This window comes from Bos indicus, chromosome 28 (assembly GCF_029378745.1).
Source record: "Bos indicus isolate NIAB-ARS_2022 breed Sahiwal x Tharparkar chromosome 28, NIAB-ARS_B.indTharparkar_mat_pri_1.0, whole genome shotgun sequence".
NCBI lineage: Eukaryota > Metazoa > Chordata > Mammalia > Artiodactyla > Bovidae > Bos > Bos indicus.
Genome location: NC_091787.1, coordinates 24,994,799 through 25,018,262, shown reverse-complemented (window position 1 = coordinate 25,018,262; position 23,464 = coordinate 24,994,799). Strand labels below are relative to the sequence as shown.

The 23,464-nt window shown below is 39.3% G+C and overlaps 1 protein-coding gene and 1 non-coding gene across 4 annotated transcripts in view; both read right to left on the bottom strand.

The window, feature by feature from the left end:
• The window catches only part of TET1 (tet methylcytosine dioxygenase 1), a 136,807-nt gene that overhangs the window by 93,898 nt on the left and 19,445 nt on the right, over nt 1-23,464 (bottom strand). Inside the window, exon 1 of one of the 3 annotated variants that reach the window (XM_070781860.1) lies at nt 136-3,770. The exons of the other annotated variants lie outside the window; for them this stretch is intronic. The gene's annotated coding sequence lies outside the window, so the exon portion shown is untranslated. Of the gene's footprint in view, nt 1-135; nt 3,771-23,464 lie in introns of those variants that run through there. 3 annotated transcript variants of the gene reach the window in all.
• On the bottom strand, nt 5,716-5,849 carry LOC139180470 (small nucleolar RNA SNORA36 family). The gene has a single exon (XR_011564738.1). It is a non-coding gene; the product is annotated as a small nucleolar RNA SNORA36 family (small nucleolar RNA).

Below are 23,464 nucleotides of genomic sequence, written 5' to 3'. Positions count from 1 at the left end.
TGCTGGGCATGCCTTTTGCAAAAACAGCCCCACAAAGAGTGCAGCCAATGGCAATGCAGAGCTTAGCAACTCCAAAGTGATCTTCTCTGCCTAGCCTTCCTAGACAAAGGATCTCCTGTGCGGCTCCGCTCTCACCACAGGACACAGGCAGCCACAAGCTGCGACATGGAGTTCGCTGCAGAGGATCTGGTCCCGCCGAAATCACAGGAGGCTTCAGCAAAAACAATGCACACAAATCCCCAGGTCTCCACCATCGGATCGATGGCGGAGTCTCCCTGATTAGTAACCTCTTGGCGGCTCCGAGGGCAGGTCTGCGCGGGGGGGTTGGGGTGGTGGGGGTGCATGGCCCTGCCTCCAACATACAGGAGATATAACTGAGCTGAGGGGGGCATTTGGGCTTGCTGAAACTCTGGAAGGTATTGTGCATTTTTACTTTATAAGGCAAGGCTAAATATTGGCGATATTTAAGGCAGGGAGGTTATGTGAGGACACTGTAGGCTCAGCTGTTGGGCTGCGTGTCTCATTCCTCGGGAACCACACCTCTCTGCAGCCGGCGCTTTGCCCAGAAACACAGCAATTTGATTTCTGTCAATAAATGTCCAATGACAAAGGCAGATTAAAAAATAATAATAAACTCGCTTAAAAGGAAAAGGACAGGATGAGGACAAGGGAAAGGGGAGGAGTTTTCAGAATACACTTGCCACTCTGAGTGGCTGGCGATTTCAAAAAGCTTTCTCTTTCTTGCTCTGGATGTTTCTGATGACCTTCATTTCCCCCAAGAAATTTGTCGCTTCCAGAAAGTGGACTCATACTTCTGGGACATAAGAAGCACCTTTGGCTCCTCTACCTTCCAAGATCTTCAACTGTCACCGAGCATCTCTCCGCAAAGCTGCCAAGCAGGTCCCCACGTGGAGCCTGTCTGTGCACGGGCTGATGATCAGACACGGCCACTTGGTTCTCAGGGACTGGGAGCTGAGCCAGAGGTAGAACTAGCAGCCACCCACACTCAGCACACCTGGACTACCCCCCGCCCCCGCCCCCATGCCGAGTGGGTGGCAGGCACTGGGAGAGCAAGGCACCACAGTTGGAACTTGCCAGACTCTGGGAAGGACAGAGCCAGAGGAGTCTAGCCCCTCCCTTCAGCCCCTTGGACAAGTAATAATGGCAATAGACAAAGAACCAGGACAGCTGTTTGAGCTGGCAGGTCTCAAGGTCACTGCCAAAATTCGGTGCAGAGGCCAGTCACAGTGCCATCACAGCCACCTTGACAGCTGCACAGATCTCGGGAAGACAGCTTCAGCTCCATCCTCACAGGGCCAAAGTCTCAGCAGCACATTTGGGGGATTGGCAGGAGGGCCTCTCTGGCTGCTCTGCCAAAGATGGGTTTTCCACTTGCAGTTGGATTCAGAACAGATTCCCACAACCAGAAATCAGGAACAGAGTGAGGGCCGGAAAGCCTGTATTTCATCACCCTTGATTCCTAGCCTTTCGGTTTGCCACAAAAGCACGCTTTTCTAGTTGGAATGGGAAATCCAACATGCATTGTTTTCCCGCTTTAAACTACCTCACCCCCACCCATCCACCCTCAAAAATTTTAACAAATGTAAGAAGCAAGCAAAACCAGTGGATTGTAACCTAACCACGTTCACCACGGCAACTTCAAGCACACTGAGCCCACACTAAAAAGCTCTCTGTGGGGAATGAAGCAAACATGAAATGGGTCAAAAACAGGACCAAATATAACAGGATTTGAAAATGGGTGCAAAACCTTTTAGCCCTATGTTTCTTTCTCTTTGGAGGCTTGTGTGTGTGTGGTAAATTATAGAAAACAAAAAATGTTACATTTTTACCATTTTAAAGTGTATAATTTAGTAGCATTAAGTATATTCATAATATTATGCAAGTATCACCACTTTGCATTTCTAGAACTTTTTCATCATCCCAAGCCCAAAGTGTATACACGAAGTTACTCCCTACTCCCTACCTTCTGTTAACTTTCTGTTCTACTTTGTCTCTATACATTTGCCTGCTCTAGGTACCTCATATAAGTAGTATCAAGCAATATTTGTTCTGTTGTGAATAACACTGGGTATGCAAGTATCTGTTTGAGTCCCTGCTCTCAATTTATACCTAGGAGTAGAAATAATGGATCTTATGAAAATTTTGATTAATTTTTGGGTGAGGAAACACCAAACTATTTTCTGCAGCCAAGCCACTTTTTTCTTTTTCTGCCATGTTACATTCCCATCACAGAGAAGGCAATGACACCCCACTCCAGTACTCTTGCCTGGCAGACGGAGGAGCCTGGTAGGCTGCAGTCCATGGGGTCACTAAGAGTTGGACACGACTGAGTGACTTCACTTTCACTTTTCACTTTCATGCATTGGAGAAGGAAATGGCAACCCACTCCAGTAGTCTTGCCTGGAGAATCCCAGGGACGGGGGAGCCTGGTGGGTTGCTGTCTATGGGATTGCACAGAGTCGGACATGACTGAAGTGACTTAGCAGCAGCAGCAGCAGCATTCCCATCAACAAGACATGCAAGGATAATCCTACATTTATTTCTTAAAGTGTTTTCCATTTCAATTAAAGATTATGTCTCTCCCCTTGAATACCTGAATAAAAATTTTTAAAAGCGTGAACATTTTCTCAGGTTGATTGCTCATTGTTTAGTAAAGTGGTCATTATATATTAAGATATATATATATTTTTTCCCCTCATCATATGGCTTATGGGATCTTAGTTCCCTGACCAGGGATTGAACCTGGGCAGTGAAAACACAGAGTCCTATCCACTGTATTACCAGAGAATTCCCATAATTATATATTTTAAATAATTTCATTACCTGTGTGACCCATAATGTATGCCTCAATAAAATAAAAAAAATAAAAATAAATTCGGGATCAGGGTGTTAGGTCTACTAAATATCCACACTGGTGAGAAGTTCATTTTTTTTTAAAGCCCCATCGGCAGGCATTTTCACTGCATGGGATACTCATGAAACTGCATAATACTCCACTTGATAACCTAAGCAAAACAAACATCGAAGGTCTGTGTGCAGTGTTCTGTAAAATGAATTAATAAATAAAGCCAAAGTTCATCCCAGCTAATTAGAGTTAATGGAAGTGATCATAGCTAACATTAACTCCAAATATCCAACCGATACTACACCATGAAAATCTGTACTTGTTTGAATACAGAATACATTGGTAGCCTCTACTGGTTGTGACCATCTGTTCTAAATCCTACACTTAGCAATTTATCCATCTCAGCTCAAGTCTTAGGTGATAGTGAGCTTTGATGGAGAAAATAATCAGAAATTACTTGCAGAGAAAGTGGAGGTCAAGAGAGCCATTTCCACTCTCTTATTATTCAGAGCAAAATGCATACAACTAGATCTTATTGAATGATAAATTCAGAAACTAAGAAACATGATGTTGTAGTCCTACTTATTCAGAACTGATTTTTGTTACTTAAGTCTATTTGTTTATTCCCACCTAACCCTAATCACAAGGAACTCATTGCATGAGTTGATATTTAATTTTGTAATTAACTCATGTGTACTAGGTTCTTTCAAATGTTACAAAATACTTCTATCTCTTTACTCTTAAAAAATCACATAATTGGAACTTCCCTTGTAGTCCAGTGGATAAAACTCTGTGCTCTCAATGCCGGGTGCCTGGATTCAATCTCTGGTCTGGGAACTAGATCCTGTACCCTGCAACTAAGACCCGGAGCAGCCAAATAATAAATATTTAAACCCCTCTCCCCCACCTCCCCAAAATCACATGATTACAGAGATTAGAAAAGAGTGTCAGGGACTTTCATGGTGGTCCAGTGGTTAAGAATCTGCCTTGCAATGCAGGGGACACAGGTTCCCACATGCCAGGGGGGAACTAAGCCTGCGCACCACCACTAAAGAGGCCACATACGCGTCAATGAAGAAAGACCACACGTACAGCAACTAAGACTCAACACAGCCAAATAAATAAATAAACAAAATCGGAGAAAATTTAGGTCATAGATAAATCTAAAAGGTGAGACCCAGAGAAGTGAAATTACTTAACTCAGGTTACATAGCCAGTTAGAACTTGAGCCTGAATCTAACCATCTTACACAGCTCTCTCTATAACTTCTCATTTTCAGTACTCAACAATAGACATTTATAAATATCTAAAAAAATAACCTTAAAGGAACTGTCTTCGAAACCATACCCTTCAGTATAAGAATATTGAATCATTATGTTGTACACCTGAAACTAATACTGTAAATAAATGATTTTTTAAAATCAATTATATTAAAAAAAAAAAAAAAAGAACACTCACATGCATCATTTCTAGCCTAGAACAGCAGCTCAAGAAGGTTAGTATTTTAGGGGCTTCCCTGGTGGGCTCAGTGGTAAAGAATCCTCCTGCCAATGCAGGAGACATGGGTTTAATCCCTAGTCCGGGAGGATCCCACATGCCATGGAGCAACTAAGCCCATGTGCCACAGCTACTGACCTTGTGTTCCAGAGCCTGGGAGCTGTAAGTACTGAAGCCCCTGTGCCCCAAAGTTCCTGCTCCACAACAGGAGCAGCCACTTCAATGGAAGCCTGTGCACGCAAGTAGAAAAAAGCCCACACAGCAATGAAGACCCAGCGCAGCCAAACAAATAAATAATTTAAAAAAATTTTAACTAGTATTTTAAATTAACGTTACATCAGGTGTACTTTTTAAAAATGTATTTTTTGCCCTCAGAGGTAAATCTATGAATAATTTCAAAATCCTACTTCTATTTCTAAACATAAGCAATTCTGCACCCACAAGAAACTAGATATACAAATACTGACTAGGAGGAGTCTTCTAAATTAATCTCAAGTTATTCACTATGCTCCAATATTGACACCTCTGCAGCACAAAATCCTTCTAATATAAGCTATTGTCTCATCTCCCATGAAATCATTTTATATTTCTTTTCTTACATACTGTTGGGAGACTCATGGCTTTTGCACTGAAACCTTGGTAAGATATTCCAACTACCATCTTTTGTAGATTTTCAATCAACAAGAATAAAAAAAGAGCAGCTCATACTTTAACAATTCTAATGGAGATCTTAAAATCAGTTTGATTTTATTTCATGTGCGAAACAAGAACCTGAACTGCTAACACTGGAGGTCTTCCTGGATTATAGGCACAGTCTTTCCCTGTGCTTTCCTCCCCCAGTTCCTTCTCTGAGGCTTATCTACAGTAGCCCTTTTCTTCTCTAAGGGGCCAGGTCTCCCTAGTACCCAACCGCATTCTCTCTAGCAGTCCTGCTTAGTGCTGGTAAAAATAACTGCTCTTCAATAGCTAGAACTAAGGAACAAGTGAACAAAAAGTGATCTTCTGCAGTTGCCAAGCAAGGGCAGTTGACAATGAGGTGAACCATAATGCCCAAGACTAAATGGGGCTGAAATATCACCTCGCCCCAATTTCTTCTCAACGGTTCTTCATGCTAACTTAAAACTGACAATCATACTCCCTCTATTACAGTCTAGATCCATAATTTGAACAGAGAAATCCAATAACATCATCTATGTGCTTTTTTTGTCAAAATCAAATCACAAAGGATGCTGTGATTTAGAAAAAAAATGTCCCCCTTTGTGAATGATAAGATGAAGTTTCCTTCTTATTATTGCTAGTCTGTCCTATATTTTATAATTAATATTACTTATTTATTTGCTTTTATGCAGTGTATCTGTAGACTAGGCAGTATACGAATAGAGTAATGCTTTCCATCCACTCTTTCCTCCTAGCCTGTGTTTCAATGTCCCAGAGTTTAATTAACAGAACAGGGAAGCTGCCCTGAACTGAACTCAACACTCTGGAAATCTTTCTTTGTTTCTTTGTTTGAAAGGAAGTTCTGTACCTTTGGGCTCCTTCTCTACATCATGCAAGAAAGCTGAAAGTTGACTCTAGAGAACCTTGTATCCTCAGTTTTTGATCTAACAGCAAAATCTTAAAAATATTTTGTTTCACTGAGAAGCTCAAAGCATTTACGCACATACAACTTGTTTTTTAAAAAGTCAGACCTAGGTGTCTCCTAAATTTAGGAAAATCAACCTCATTTGTTAATTCATGTTTTTACAATGAAATTCCCCAATTTAATAACCAAAAATCCTTAAAAGAATAGTGTTGTTTTATAAACAACTGTTGGGCACTCTCAATATGTACACATGTTCTGGGCTTGCCCTCCAGTCCCTCAGAATGTACCATCTCAGAAGACACATAAATAGATAGTTATAAAGTAGTATAGAATGGAGATGAGCCCAGAAAGCTATATAAGACTAGAGAAGTCTCCCTAGAGGAAGTGACATTTATTTCCACTCAGACCAAAGGATAGGTAAGAAGTTGGTTAAACACAGGAGAGAAGAAAGGTGTGTGCCCCAGATGAAGGTAACAACATGTTCAAGGACACTGGGAGCACTGTGGCTATTGACAGTCACACTATGGGGAGAAATGTATGTAAATAGATGCACTACTACTTGGGCATTGTTGTTATTGTTCAGTCACTCGATCGTGTCCAAGTCTCCTGTACAATGTTACGAACCTCCGTCCACAGTTCTTTAGGCACTCTGTTTATCAGATCTAAATCCCTTGAATCTATCTGTCACTTCTACTGTATAATCATAAGGGATTTGATTTAGGTCATATCTGAATGGCCTAGTGGTTTTCCCAATGTTCTTCAATTAAGTCTAAATTTTGCAGTAAGGAGTTTCTTGTCTGAGCCCCCTAGTTTTGATTTTGCTGACTGTCTAGAGCTTCTTCATCTTCGGCTGGTCATTAAGCATGCATATGAAGAGATGTAATCAACCTTTAATTCTATACCATTCAGGTTTCAAATGTTTCTATTTCAACCTTCAACTTTCCATTATTGGTCCCTTCAAAACCTAACAATGATACTCCTGTTAAGTTGTTCATCACAAATGTCAGCTACCTTTTCAAGAGAACTAAGGGCTCCCCAGGTGGCTCAGTGATAAAGAATACCCCTGTCAATTCAGGAGACATGGGTTCAAAGCCCTAGGTGGGGAAGATCCCTGGAGGAGGAAACAACAGCCCACTCTCGTATTTGCCTGGAAAATTCTGTGGACAGAGGACCCTGATGGGCTACAGTTCAAGGCATTACAAAGAGGTGGACACAGTTGAGTGACTGAGCATGCACAAGGAGAAATGACTGGTTTATCCCAGATCTGAAACCCTTGTATTTTACCTGTTTAAAATTCCCACATATAACTAAGTCTCCTAATCAAAGAAAAGCAATATTTTGAAAATCAGTGTATGTAGGTTTTTGTTGAGATGAGGCCAGTTACTCCAGAAGGGTTAATGTCTTTAGTTTTTTAGCTAATTGACTAGAGTCCCACACAATATTTGGAGAAGAAAGATTTGTCTGCCTAAAAATGTCAGTCTTTCATCTGGGTTGGTTGGAGAAAGGAAAGTCCTTCCTTTGTTCATTCCAGAAATAGAATAGAGAACACCAACTATATTAGAGGCACTGCTTAACACCTGTGGAATCTCTGACTCAATGAATAACTTCTGCATTGAACTTAACTCAGGTAGAGAGAAAACACAGAAAACTTGCCATGGAACCCATAATATCTACAATTATAGAATGCCTAAAATTAGTCTTTTTCTGAAGTTTGTTTGACTTTCTTGATAGCCAAATACTGGGCACATCAGTTCTTGTTTAAAATAAATGATTCTCGATATTCTTAACAGAGACATTTCTTCTAACTTGCGAGTACCATTTCACTGTCTGAAGGGATCCTTTTGGGCTTTTGCAATGTAAAGCCCTTTAGGAATACCTTGTGGGATCAGAAGGAGACATATTTGTCATAACAGGAAAACTAAAAGGTTATTTTTCACTACAGTGCACCTTAGATAACAGGTATGGAGCACAAACTTCTACCTGTGTTAACTGTGCAAGTTTAAATGAAAAACTTGTTTATGATTATCAGGACTGTTTTAACCTAACTGATTATAATGGCATTTCCATAGATACTCTTAACGACCAGTTGAGAAAATGCAATTTCCTCCCAAATCTGTTTGATTTACCTGATTTCAAAATACTTATTCAAAAGGCACAGTAGCTCTTGTTGTTTAAAATAAATGGCCCTTGATGTTTTTACTAGATATTTATAAGCTATGAATTGATATTTTCCTTGCTCATAACAACAATTCTTTCATGCACATCACTTGAGAGTAAGTCAAACTGCATTCATCGATGCTGTGATTGTTTCTAACTTGATGAAATATATACCCATATTTTTATAGGGCTACTTTTGCTAATAATCATAATGAAGACTTAGTGACTTGGTGGGGGGGATGACCAGTATACCTAAAAATTCCCTAATCGTAGCTATGCATGTGATGAAAGAAATTACTTTAGATTTTTTTGAAACAAAAATATTCTTTCCTCCAGGCCCCCTGTTCACCTTAAGATGTTATATTACACATAAAATATAATTTATTTTATATACTATAATAAAATATAATAATAAAATATTTATAAAATATAATATATTTTACACATATTGTTAAAATATGATATTGTACAAGATCAGTATGTTCCTGTTGTTGCTGTTTGGTTGCTCAGTTGTGGCCAAATCTTGGTGACCTCATGGACTGCAGCACACCAGACTCCCCTGTCCTTCACCATCTCCCAGAGTTTGCTCAAATGCATGTTCATTGAATTGGTGATGCTATCTAACCATCTCATCCTCTGGTGGGATCCAGATCCCAGTGATGCTTATTAACTGTGTGACCTTGAGCAAGTTAGCCTCCCGTAGACTTTGTCCCCATGAGGGACAAAGCTGACATTAGGGTTAAATGCTATAATGGCTATGAAAAAGCTTATGGTATGGCAGCTGACTTCCAGGTGTTCCACTGCAGCAACAGAGAACAATGTCTGTCATTAATTAAGAAAACAAGTACAAATAAACAAGGTATTGAGCAGTAAAAACTCATTTAATATAAAAATGGAGGTATTCAAGCAAACAGTATTTCAGGACATTGGAACCTCTCCCAGATAAGTCTAATACTAACAAGATTTCTGATAGAGTTAGGGCATGCTAATTTCACCATGGAATATAACCTAATCTTACATTTATTAGTTTAAAAGAAAATGAGGGAGTCCCCTACAGCAAGTGGTTGGGATTTGGTGCATTATCACTGCCGTGGCCTGGGATCAATCCCTGCTCAGGACACTAAAATTCTGTGCTGGGGTGTTGGGGGATGGGGAAGAGAATGTGAAACTGTCACTTCCAGTTGTAACAGAATTGGTAATTTGGAACAACTGCTTAAGACAAAGAAAAAATACACAAAATATAAAAACATTTGCATAGAGGCATAGAAGAGTGAAAAATTACCATGATAGTGTAGAATTAATTACCAGACCAGAATTTAGAAAGGAATGAGGTCCAGGGAGGGTAAAAGTTTCTTAAGGAGAAACTAAAAATGGAAAGAAAAAAAAAAGAGCTAGAAAGATGGTTTAAAAGACTGTAACCTTGAAATTAAAATACAGAAGCAGTGGATTGGCAAACTCAAAGAGTTTAAATATTTGATTCCTGTCAAAAAATTATATTTTTGTAAAATGAGCTTATAAAATTCTTTTCTTAAAATTTTTATTGAAGTATAGTCAACTTACAATGTTGTGCTAGTTTCTGGTACATATCAATGTGATTCAGTTTTTTATATGTATTTTTTCTTTTCCATTATAGGCTATTACAAGATATTGAATATAATTCCCTGTGCTATACAGTAGCTCCTTATTAAAATGATCCTATAAGATTCTTATACAACATCTCTTTCGAAGTTTCACAGGCCTAAGATAGCAGCAATAAACTTAGCATGGCTATCTTCAACCAGTCCACATTTTGGTCCTGCTTCTCTGAACCCTCCAGGTTCTTCGCATTTTGATTGATGCCCTTGCTCAAGGACATGGTGGTTAAAATGAGCCCTTAGCATATAGACCAAAGGCTCTAATCCAAGATCAACTGTGTAGTTTTAGACAAGTTACTTGGCCTATCTAAGCCTCATTGTCTTATTTTGTACATTGGTGGATGAATGTACATTTCATAGGACTATTGTAAAGATGAAGTGAGACAATGAGCATTTCAGTTTTTAATACAGTTCCAGGCACTTAGTATGTATTCAATACATAATAGTTGTTATTAACTTCTTTGGATGTCAATGTTTACCACACACCAGTTTCACAGCCATGACTAGTATCATTCAATTAGACCAACATTTGCTTGATGCATATCAAATGACAAGCACCACACAATTTTTGTGCCCCCCCAAATTAACTTGTTTTAATCCTAATGCCTAATATAAAGAATTCGAAAGTTGGGCCTTTGGAAGATTCTTAAGTTATACCAGTTGAATTGAATGAGATTGTGGGGTCTCTGGGAGTCGGACATGACTGAGCGACTTCCCTTTCACTTTTCACTTTCATTCATTGGAGAAGGAAATGGCAACCCACTCCAGTGTTCTTGCCTGGAGAATCCCAAGGACGGGAAGCCTGGTGGGCTTCCGTCTCTGGGTTCGCACAGAGTCGGACACGACTGAAGGGATTTGGCAGCAGCAGCAGCAGCGCATTCTAATGGAGAAGGCAATGGCAACCCACTCCAGTACTCTTGCCTGAAAAATCCCATGGACAGAGGAGCCTGGTGGGCTGCAGTCCATGGGGTCACTAAGAGTTGGACATGACTGAGCGACTTCACTTTCACTTTTCACTTCCATGCATTGGAGAAGGAAATGGCAACCCACTCCAGTGTTCTTGCCTGGAGAATCCCAGGGACAGAGGAGCCTGTTGGGCTGCCATCTATGGGGGGTTGCACGGTGTCGGACACGACTGCTTCGACTTAGCAGCAGCAGCAGCACATTCTAAAAGAAGCTCCAGAGAGTTCCCTAGCCTCTTCCACCATGTGAGGACACAGTGAGAAGGCACCAGTTATAAACCAGGAAATGGGCCTTCACCAGAGCTATGAGCAGTGAATGTCTGTTGTTTATAAGCCACCCAGGCTGCAGTAGTTTGTTGTAGGAGTCCAAATGGACAGACTTGAAACAGACACTTCTCCAAAGATACACAAGTGGTCAATAAACACATGAAAGGATGCTTGACATCATTAACGAGAGAAATGCAAACCGAAACCATCCTGGAGTATCACTTCACACCCACTAGGAAGGCAATCACAACAAAAGTCAGATAATAAGCTTTGATGAGGATGTGGCGAAACTAGAACCCTCATACATTGCTGGTTGAATCTAAAATGATATGGCTGCTTTGAGAAACAGTTTGGCAACAAAAAGTTGCCATAGGACCCAGCAGTTACACTCCTCAGAATATACACAGCTCCAAAGAAATCCCTAGCCTCTTCAACTCAGAAATTTCCCTAGCCTTTCCACACATATTTTTGTGTGAAAAAATATTTTCACACAAAAACCTGTACACATTTGTTCGTAAATGCATTATTCATAATAGCTAAAAAGTAGAAACAACTCAGAAGTCCATCAACTGATGAATGTTTATACAAAATGTGGCTTATTCATGCAATGAAAAAATATTCAGTCATGAAAGTACTGATAAATGCAATGACAAGGATAAAACTTGAAAACATTAGGCTAAAGTGAAAGAAGTCAGATACAAAAGACCAAATATTGTATGATTCCAGTTATATGAAATACCCAGAATAGACAAATTCATAAAGACAAAAAGCAGATTAGCGGTTACCAGGAGATGACAGAGGGAAAAATGAGGAGTCACTGCTTAATTATACTGGGTTTCTTTTTTGGGGCGATGAATACATTCAAGAAATAGATTGTGGTAATGGTTGCGCAACCTTGTAAATATACGAAAGACCGGGAATTCCTTGGTGGCCCAGTGGTTAGGATACCAAAGTTCCAGGCCGAGGGCATGGGTTCAATCTCTGGTCAGGAAATTAAGATCTTGAAAGTCATGTGGCCAAAAATAGATAAAAAATACAAAATATTATATAAATATAATATGTATTTAAATATATATATAAAACACCAGAAATGTCCCTAGAAAATGAAATTAGGTGAATAAAGAATGTAATTTAATTTTATGTTGCCTAGTAGACAAACCTCCCTGCAATTCTGTATCAACTCCTAAACAAGTTACTTACTCTGTCAAGAATGGAGGAAACTAACACACACACACACAAACACACACACTTCTCTCTAAACCTAAACTGGATGCTGCTGATGCTAAGTCGCTTCAGTCGTGTCCGACTCTCTGCGACCCCTTAGATGGAAACCCACCAGGCTTCCCCGTCCCTGGGATTCTCCAGGCAAGAACACTGGAGTGGGTTGCCATTTCCTTCTCTAATATGTGAAAGTGAAAAGGGAAAGTGAAGTCACTCAGTCGTGTCCAACTCTTCGGGACCCCATGGACTACAGCCTACCAGGCTCCTCTGCCCGTGGGATTTTCCAGGCAAGAGTACTGGAGTGGGTAAAAGTCCATGGCTTGCATGGAAGCAACCTAACTGTCCATCAATAGAGGAAGGGGTAAAGAAGATGTGGTACATATGAATAAGGGAATATTACTCAGCTATAAAAAGGAACAAAATGGTGTCATGTAGGTGGACCTAGAGAGTGTCACACAGAATGTAGTAAGTCAGAAAGAGAAAAACAAATACATATTCACATATATATGTGGAAACTAGAAAAATGGTATAGAAGACCTTATTTGCAGAACAGAAATAAAGACACAGACATAAAGAAAAACATGTAGACACCAAGTGGGCGAAAGGAGTCGGGGCGGGGACGGTGAATTGAGAGATTCAGACTGATATATATGCACTACTATGTTTAAAACAGATAAGTAATGAGACCCTACTGTGTGTCACAGGAACTCTATTCAAGTGACATAGCACTGTAAAGCAACTATAGTCCCAGAAAAAATACCTCCATGACTTGAATCAACTGTGGGCTTCCACTGTCTTAACCTCCTACTTCCTCCTGCCTTGAACCTACTTTTGTACTTTAACAGAAAACTCACCACAAAATGGTATTCTATATGAAATATGATATGAAAATTAGCTGTGTAGTGTGAATGTCTAGAATACAGCAGAAACACCAAAACCCTTTCATTATACAAGGACAAGAAAATAACTGTGGCATCATTGTCTGGCCGGAAACCACAACTATAATTCCGTATCACATGGGAATGGTGAAATCAATTCATTCATAATGCGTCTTAAACCTCTAGCAGGAAAAATGCATTTGCAGATACTGTGAAATGGCACGAGCTGGCTACTTCTGCAGACTTTAGCTGCTGCTGCTGCAGCTAAGTTGCGTCAGTCGTGTCCGACTCTGTGCGACCCCATAGATGGCAGCCCACCAGGCTCCCCCGTCCCTGGGATTCTCCAGGCAAGCACACTGGAGTGGGTTGCCATTTCCTTCTCCAAAGCATGAAAGAGAAAAGTGAAAATGAAGTTGCTCAGTCGTGTCCAACTCCTAGTGACCCCAGGGACTACAGCGCACCAGGCTCCTCCATCCTTGGGATTTTCCAAGCAAGAGTACTGGAGTGGGGCGCCGTTGCCTTCTCTGCAGACTTTAGCTACTTTCCTCTAAAAAACCAGAGTCAAATAGCAAGAGGGAAATGGGTGAAAGTAATGAAATGGATAGGCAAATCTCCACAAGGATAAAACAATAACCACCACATTTAAGCATCCATATGTAGCGGGGACTCTTCCAGGCTCTTTGTAGACCTCAGCGCTGCTCCTCAGGACATCCTTGCTTCACAGGTCTGACTATCACAATGTTAAATCCATTCTCACAATGGAGGAATATCAGAACTCTTCATATAATTTAATCATAGTAACAGTTGTCAATTTCATTCCTTCCAAGCCTTAAAAGATTAGTGTGATTCTCTTACTTGTTTTTATTTTGGAGGGTAGAAAACATTTCGGTGAAATCTAATGAAAGTTAAAGATCATCTTTCCAGAAAAACGCATAGAAAGCATATAATTTTGAGGGGATGGCATTACAGAGCACTGAAGTCCATCCAGATTAAAAACCTCTGCTGTAGTTCTAACTTTATCATTTTTGAAACATTATATGAAAGACAAGTGTTGGGATCATTGAAATTAGGATCAAATTAATCTTAGGAATTCTTGTCTAGCAACCAAAAACATGTGGAAAGTGTAGCAGGACTAAAGCACTAATATAATAATAAGTTTTAAAATTCTGTTTTTTCCATAGTAGCTAAAAATACACCAAGTACCTAATCTGATCTGGCTAGTATCCAGTCATTAGTTAGGAGGTATGCTGAAATGCTGGCTCAAGCTCCATCTATGAGAGGGCGTGAAGATGTGTTTAGCAAAAAGAATGTAACGGAAACTTTAGTTTCTCATTTTTTGAGAAGGAAATGCACTTGATTTTCTAAAAACAAACAAACAAACAAAAACCTGTACTACAAATTTTAGGTTTCCAAAGGTGATAAAGGTTTAAGAAACTGTTGTGTGTGTGTTAGTCACTCAGCTGTGTCAGACTCTTTGCCACTCCATGTACTTTAGCTTGCAAGGCTCCTCTGTCCTTGGGATTCATCAGGCAAGAATATTGGAGTGGGTTGCCATCTCCTTCTCCAGGGGAATCTTCCCAACTTGGGGACTGAACCCGGGTCTCCCACATTGCAAGCAGAATCTTTACCACCTGAGCCTCCAGGGATGCCCCAATAGGCTTCCCTATTTAGGCAATAATAAATCATAAATTATTAGCAAAATACCCAAATTTCAGTTACGCTAATACTTCCAGCTTGAGGTAAAGGACTAGTAGATTCCAGTGTCAAGAACACAATTTTAAATGAGAACCAAGATTTATACAGATAAAAAAAGTTCACTAAATATAAAATAATTCATCCAGTTATGAAAAATTATTTAGTGGGTTATGTTCATTATCCCAGAGGAATATTATACACATATTTTTAAAACCTTTACAGATTTTTACTTACAAGGGAAATGCTGATGATATACCAAGTAAAAATAAAAAGGAGAAAAAATTTTGCCCCAATCAACTTTAACGATGTGTGTGTGCACACATTTAGCTTTATTGTAACAAAGCAGTTTGTATACCTTTAACATTTTAAACTGAGATCATCTTTCCTTTCCAGTGAAACAAAAAAGAAAAATAATTTAAAACAATGGTATTTTTCAAATGTAGAAAAAATACTATATACTCATAGCGGAGAAGGCAATGGCACCCCACTCCAGTACTCTTGCCTGGAAAATCCCATGGATGGAGGAGCCTGGTGCGCTGCAGTCCATGGGGTCGCTGAGGGTTGGACACAACTGAGCGACTTCATTTTCACTTTTCACGTTCATGCATTGGAGAAGGAAATGGCAACCCACTCCAGTGTTCTTGCCTGGAGAATCCCAGGGACAGGGGAGCCTGGTGGGCTGCCGTCTATGGGGTCACACAGAGTCGGACACGACTGACGCAACTTAGTAGCAGCAGCAGCAGCAGCATAGCGATTGCCTCTAGATAATAGAATTAAAGTTTATCTTTTCATATTTGTTTCTTTTTTCTTTCTTTTTTGCTGCATGGCCTGCAGGATCTTAGTTCCTGGAACCAGGGATTGAAACTGTGCCCTTCGCAGTGAAAGCATTAGTTCTAACCACTGCACTGCCTCTTCTAAACTTTCTAAATGCAAATTACATCACTTTGATTTAGTATGTTTTATTACTTTTTAAATAAAATGTAAGTTCTTTATGTAGAAACTCAAACCATTTTAGAAAAATTTAGTCAAAAATTTAAAGTCATATATTTTTTAATATATCCCTCCTACATCCAAAAAATCCAGTCCTCAGAGGTAAACGGTTCCAATGTTTGGTTTGGTAGGCATGTATCCTTCTAGAATTGTTTTCCGAAATTCCATTTACAAGTAGAAAAATGTAATTTTGAGTTTTCATGGTCTTTTTTCTTTTGAATTTTGAGTTGTCTAAACTTCGCATCTTGGTATAACTCAAACTGCAAATGGACATGGCTGTAATTTTAAACAACACCAACAACTGCTTCTTTTTAACATATTTTTAAAGCACTGCTTACCTTCCTAAAAACATTTTTCTCAAGTCTTCTTCTTAAATTTCTATTATAGGTATGTCATGATTCTAATATCTTTGGTACTTGAAAATGACATATATAGGATAAACCCCAAAATTTTTGGAGTCCTAGTTGCTAAGATGATATAGTACGGATATATGGAATATGATGGTTTACAGTGCACTTTTTTTTAAAGATACACTAGTATGTGACATAGGCTGAATCTTACATTTTTTTAATGATATTTCATTCATTCATTGAGTCATTTGTTCAACAAACATTTGTTGAGCACCTATTATGTGCTGGCACCTTCCCTAGCCTGGGCTTTGGCTTTAGAAGTAAACATCTCACCTCTAATCATTGCTTTCTCATGATCCCCTTCTTTTTAAAGCTTCTCTGGTAGCTAAGCTGGTAAAGAACCCTCCTGCAATGCAGGAGATCCCAGTTCGATTTCTGAATCAGAAAGATCCCCTCGAGAAGGGATGGGCTACCCACTCCAGTATTCTTGGGCTTCCCTGGTGGCTCAGATGGTAATGAAACAATCAGCAATGTGGGAGATTTGGGTTCAATCAGTGTTCAGTTCAGTCACTCAGTCGTGTTCAACTCTTTGCAACTCTATGAATCGCAGCACACCAGGCCTCCCTGTCCATCACCAACTCCTGGAGTTTACTCAAACTCATGTCCAGCAAGTCGGTGATGCCATCCAACCATCTCATCCTCTGTCGTCCCCTTCTCCTCCTGCCCCCAATCCCTCCCAGCACCAGGGTCTTTTCCAATGAGTCAACTCTTCGCATGAGGTGGCCAAAGTTTTGGAGTTTCAGCTTCAGCATCAGTCCTTCCAATGAACACCCAGGACTGATCTCCTTTAGGATGGACTGGTTGGATCTCCTTGCAGTCCAAGGGACTCTCAAGAGTCTTCTCCAACACCACAGTTCAAAAGCATCAATTCTTTAGTGCTCAGCTTTCTTCACAGTCCAACTCTCACAGTCAGTATTAATGGGACATAAATAAATCAGAAAAGAACAAGATTTCTCTTGTTGCTTACTCGTTGCAGACATGAGCTGATGCTAATTACCATAGAATTTCTGGATAATCATGACTTGAGCACCTAGTCTCATTATCAAGGTAATGATTTGAATTGCTTAGATTAATCTGAATCATTTGTTAGTTGTGTTTTATTTTACTATGAAATTAATGCAAAAATATTTGATTACCAGGTGTCACTTAGTGGTAAAGAACCCATCTGCCAATACAGGAGACAGAAGAGATGATAGTTCAATCCCTGCATCAGGAAGATTCCGTGGAGGAGTGAAAAACCAATCCACTCCAGTATTCTTGCCTGGAGAATCCATGGACAAAGGAGCCTGGCAGGCTACAATTCATGGGGTCGTGAAGAGTTGGACATGACTGAAGCAACTTAGCACACACACACACAATGCAAAAATATGTGATTTCTGGTTTTACTTGTGCCACATCCATTATAGTATCACAATGACAGCCTACTTTATAAAGAGAATGACTTTTGCAGCTTTGAAACAATCAACTCTTGAAACACTAATCTGGAATAATTTTTCAAAAAAAAGTCAAGAAGCTAACCAGAAAGAGCTGGGGACACAAGCTCTATAGCAATATAAACGTACCAAACTACAATGCTCACTAGTAAGTGACAGTATAACTTGGATAATATGGATATTAGATGAAGGTGTTAAGTCAGTTTCACATTTTTTTTCTGGATAAGATGGTCTACACAAAATGGCAAGGTAAGATTTGAACCATATTGACAAGATTCTAGAAATTAGCATACACTGATCAGAATCAGTCAAGATCAGCATGGTTTTGTTGACATACTTTATTTTTTTTTTTATTGAAGTATACTTGATATACAATGTAGTGTTAGTTTCTGGTGTACAGCAGAGTGATTCAGTTTATGTATTCTAAACATGTAAGGTTCCTAGACACCAAAGGCTCTTTTTCCTATGGTCAGTTCTGTGGTGAGGTATGCTACTGAAGACTCAGCAGTGATCCAAAGAGATTCCTTAAAGGCATATTTAAGGACATATAACATCTGCCCTCAATTGCAAAACTTGGTAGCAAAAATTTGTTCCATATGCCATATATAACACATGCCAAAATGAAATCCGGCTGTTTGAAAACAGTAAGAAAAGCAGTGGCCAGGAGAGGCCTGTCCCACTCCACTCCTACTAACATGGATAAAATAAAATCAAACAAGTATGTCAACCAATTCCGAAGAGACATCTCCAGAACCAGACTGTTAGCACACTATCCATTGGATAGTGAACAGTTACTTGTTCCATTTGTATCATATAATACTATTAACTTTTAGCCTTTCAAGTACAACCTATAGGTATCGCTATTTTTCCAGGTGCACTTTCTATTAGCTAGGAAGGTAGCATGGTAACAAATAGCACATTTATGGTGTTATCTAGTAGCTATTAATTTAACCAAGCATAGAATAACCCTTTAATATTTGGGGGGGGGAAATCAATATTAACTGGAGTACGGAATTTCCTGGCAGTCCAGTGGTTAAAACATAGAGCTTTCACCATGGTAGCCAGGGTTCAATCCCTAATCTGGGAACTAAGATCCCACAAGCTGCCTGGTATGGCAAAAAAAAAAAAAAAACAACCACGCACACACACACACAAAACTAGAATAAATATTGAGACTATTTCACCTTGGCAACCAATTCACAAAGTGCTTAGTCATTCAATTATTCAATTCATGTAATTAAAAGGTCAGTTTTCATTCCGATCCCAAAGAAAGACAATGCCAAAGAATGTTCAAACTACCATACAAATGTGCTTGTTTCACATGCTAGGAAGGTAATGCTCAAAATCCTTCAAGTGAGGCTTCAGCAGTATGTGAACTGAGAACTTCCAGATGTTCAAGCTGGATATACAAAAGGCAGAGAACCAAAGGTTTAATTGCCAGCATCCATTGGATCAAAGAGAAAACAAATGAATTCCAGAAAAACATCTATCTCTGCTTCACTGACTACACTAAAGCCTTTGACTGTGAATCACAACCAACTGTGTAAAATTCTTAAAGAGATGGTAATACAAGACCACCTTACCTATCTCCTGAGAAACCTGTATGTGGGTCAAGAAGCAATGGTTAGAACCAGACATGGAACTATGGATTGGTACAAAGTTGGGAAAGGAGTACGTCAAGGCTGTATATTGTCACCCTGCTTATTTAACTTCTAAGCAGAGTACATCAGGGAAAAGGCTGGCTGAATGAAGCACAAGCAGGAATCAAGATTGCCGGGAGAAATATCAATAACCTCAGATATGCAGATAACACCATCCTTATAGCAGAAAGCAAAGAACTAAAGAGCCTCTTGATGAAAGTGAAAGAGGAGAGTGAAAAAGCTGGCTTAAAACTCAACATTCTAAAAATGAAGATCACAGCATACAGTCCCATCACTTCATGGCAAATAGACGGATTTGGCAAAATAGTGACAGATTTTCTTTTCTTGGGCTCCCAAAATCACTGTGGGTGGTAACTGCAGTCATGAAATTAAAAGTTGCTTGCTCCTTGGGAGAAAAGTTATGACCAACCGAGACAGCATATTAAAAAGCAGAGACATTACTTTGCCGACAAAGGTCTGTATAGTCAAAGCTATGATTTTTCCAGTAGTCACATACGGATATGAGAGCTGGACCATAAAGAAGGCTGAGTGCAGAAGAATGAATGCTTTCAAATTGTGGTGCTGGAGAAGACTCTTGAGAGTCCCTTGGACAGCAAGATCAAACCAGTCAATCCTAAAGGACATCAACCCTGAATATTCACTGGAAGGACTGATGCTGAAGCTGAAGATCCAGTACTTTGGCAACCTGATGGGAAGAGCAGACTCATTGGAAAAGACCCTGATACTTGGAAAAACAGGATAGGAAGAGAAGAGGGCAACAAAGGTTGAGATAACATCACCAACTCAACAGACATGAATTCGAGGGAACTCTGGAAGACAGTGAAGGACAGATAAGCCTGGCATGCTGCAGTCCATGGAGTCACACAGCTTCAGACACAACTTAGCAACTGAACAATAAAGGTCTGATACTGAAAAGCACCCTCGCTACTTGTAAACTTCTTTCACTATTCAATAAATAGAATAATGCATGTGTCAATATGCTAAATCACAAATACATATAAGGAATACCTAGCCAAGGGCAAATTCCTAGATGACTATGAGTTACTAAGTTAGTGGTTTTAATTATCTGTATTTCTTAATATGGAGAACTGAACAAAATTAGGTAGAAGAATAACACTTTAACTCTTGTCCAAAGATATCACTGGGAAGACTATTATCACCTTGTTGTACAATTAAAATAAATCATTGGGAGGCAAAAACACAATTTCCAATCAAAAAAAGTAAATCAAAATTGCTTTTATTTCTCCCAGACATTATTAGTTAACGTCTTGAAAACTGGCATATACCTTTGGGGGCTAAGTATATTTTATAAGAAAAAATAATTCTGTTTTTAAAATGCATATTTATTTCATATAAGCATTAATAACAATATTAAGATTTAAAAACTATAAATGTATTTTCTCTCTCTCACTCCAACCCTCAATAATAAGTAAAATAATTCTGATGTGAGGAACAAACAAACATATGAAATATATTTGCTTAAAAATATTCTTGGTTATCAAAGTAAATGGGCTTCAATCATTGATAAGCATGTAAAGTATCAAAAGTCTGGTATCAAATGGTTAAAAATAAAACAAATAGGTCTATATTGAAAACTATAAAATATTGAAGTAAAGTAAGACATAAATACAGTATGGTCATGAACTGGAAGATTCAATATTGTAAAAAATATCAGTCTCTCCAAATTGATATATAGATTCAACAAAAACACAATAAAAATTTCAGCATGGCTTTTGGTGGAAATTTACAAGTGGATTCTAAAATTTGGGTATTCCCTGGTGGTCCAGTGATTAGAACTCTGAACTCTCACTGCCAAGGGTGGGTTGGGTTTCTGGTCTGGGAATTAAGATCTGACAAGCCAAGCATGCCCGGTCCCAAAAAAAGAAAAAAAGTCATGAAAGAACAACCAAAATAACATAAATAAATATTAAAAAAAATTACTGAAGGACTTATATTACCAGTCAGCAAGAGTAGCGGTAAAGCCTAATAATGATGCGGGTTTAGATACAAAGATAGAAAAAAAGGCCACTGAAAACAGTCTATAAACAGATTCAGAACTAATCAATCACCTGATTTGTGACAAAGTTGATGCTGTAGTGGGGAAAGTACAGTCATTTCAGTAATGGTGCTGGTCAAGTAGATACCCAGATGAAGAAGCATGAATCTTGACTCATCTCTCACACAATATGCAAAAGTCAATTCCATATCTTCATACAGCTTAATGTGAATGGTTTTAAAAAGTAGCTTTTAAAGAAGAAAACAAAAGAGAACAACTTCATGACCTTGGAATTCGCAAAATATAGACAAAATATTCTTAAACAGGAAATAAAAAGTTATTAAAAAGTTACCATAAAGAAGAAGAGTGGTAAACTGGACTACATTAAAGATAAGAATTTCTATTCATTCAGTACTTCCCTGGTGGTCCAGAGGCTAAGACTCCGAGCTCTGAATGCAGGGGGGGCCCAGGTTTGATTCCTGGTCAGGAAACTAGCAAACAGATCAAACTAGTCAATCCTAACGGATATCAATCCTAAATATTCATTGGAAGGCCTGATGCTGAAATGGAAGCTCCAATACTTTGGCCCCTTGATGCAAAGAACCGATTCATTAGAAAAGACCCTGATGATGGAAAAGTTTGAAGGCAGGAGAAGGGGAAGACAGAGGATGAGAATGGCATCACTGACTTAATGGACATGAGTTTGAGCATGCACCAGGAGACGGTGAAAGACAGGGAAGCCTGGCATGCTGTAGTCCATAGGGTTGCAAAGAGTTGGACATGACTGAGCGACTGAACAACAGGGAGCTAGAACCCACATGCTGCAACTAAGACCTGGTGCAACCAAATGTATCAATAGTTTTTAGAAAAAAAGAAAAGAATTTCTGTTCATTAAAAAGCACAGGGAGTTCCCTTGTGGTCCAATGGTTAAGACTCTGGGCTTTGACTGCCAGGCCTGGGTTGTATCCCTGGTTGGGGAACTAAGATCCTGCAAGTCTTGAAGTGTGGCCAAAAAATAAGAAGCACAACTAAGTGAAACATTGTCATAAAAAAGATAAAGATATCTGCAACTACTTATTCAACAAAGAATTTGTTTCAACAGAATATAATAAACTCATGAATTAGTACTAAAAAGCCAATTTAAAAGTGAATAAAAGTAGGACTTTCCCGGTGTTCCAGTAGTTAAGACTCCACGTTTCCACTGCAGAGGGTAGGGTCAAGGAGCTAAGGTCCTGCCAACTGCACAGTGAGGGGAAAGAAAAAAACAAAAAGAGCTCGATTTCATTAGTCATCAAGGAAATGCAATGTAGTGATGTTACTAAACAGCCAATGAAATTATTGAAACTAAATAAGACAGAAAATACCAACTGTTGGATAGGGAGCAAATAAAGAGTCTTATGGAGAAGGCAATGGCACCCCACTCCAGTACTCTTGCCTGGAAAATCCCATGGATGGAGGAGCCTGGTGGGCTGTAGTCCATGGGGTCGCTAAGACTCGGACACGACTGAGCGAATTCACTTTCACTTTTCACTTTCATGCATTGGAGAAGGAAATGGCAACCCACTCCAGTGTTCTTGCCTGGAGAATCCCAGGGATGGGGGAGCCTGGTGGGCTGCCATCTATGGGGTCTCGCATAGAATTGGACACGACTGAAGCAACTTAGCAGCGGCAGCGGCAGCAAAGAGTCTTAATTGGATCAACCACAGCAGTTTGGTAGTATCCATGAAAGTTAAACATATGCATATTTTATGACAAAGCAATTCCACTCCTAGGAATATAGTCAATAGAATGCATGCATATATTCACCAAAAGGTTTCCATAAAAATGTCCATAGTACCACTACGATGTTTGTCCTCCTGTTCAGTTCTATACTGTAACATTCCACTGTGCATTAACAATAGGATGGATAGGCAATATGACATATGACAAAATAGAATAAATATTGTTAATACATGATATTAACAAGAGAATTTCTGTATTGCGATATATACATACACTGGAAAATAACACTACAATGAGGATGAATAACTATAAGCAAGACTATTGATGAGTTTAATAAACATAATATTAAGAAAAGGTGACCATAAACAAGAGTGTACAACTGTTCGTTGCTCTATTAGAATGAACTTCCCTCAGAGAAGTGTTCCCGATTTTCTTCTCTGCCTCTCCATACACCGTTGGATGAGTAGGTCTATAATAGTGTGAGAGTTCAATA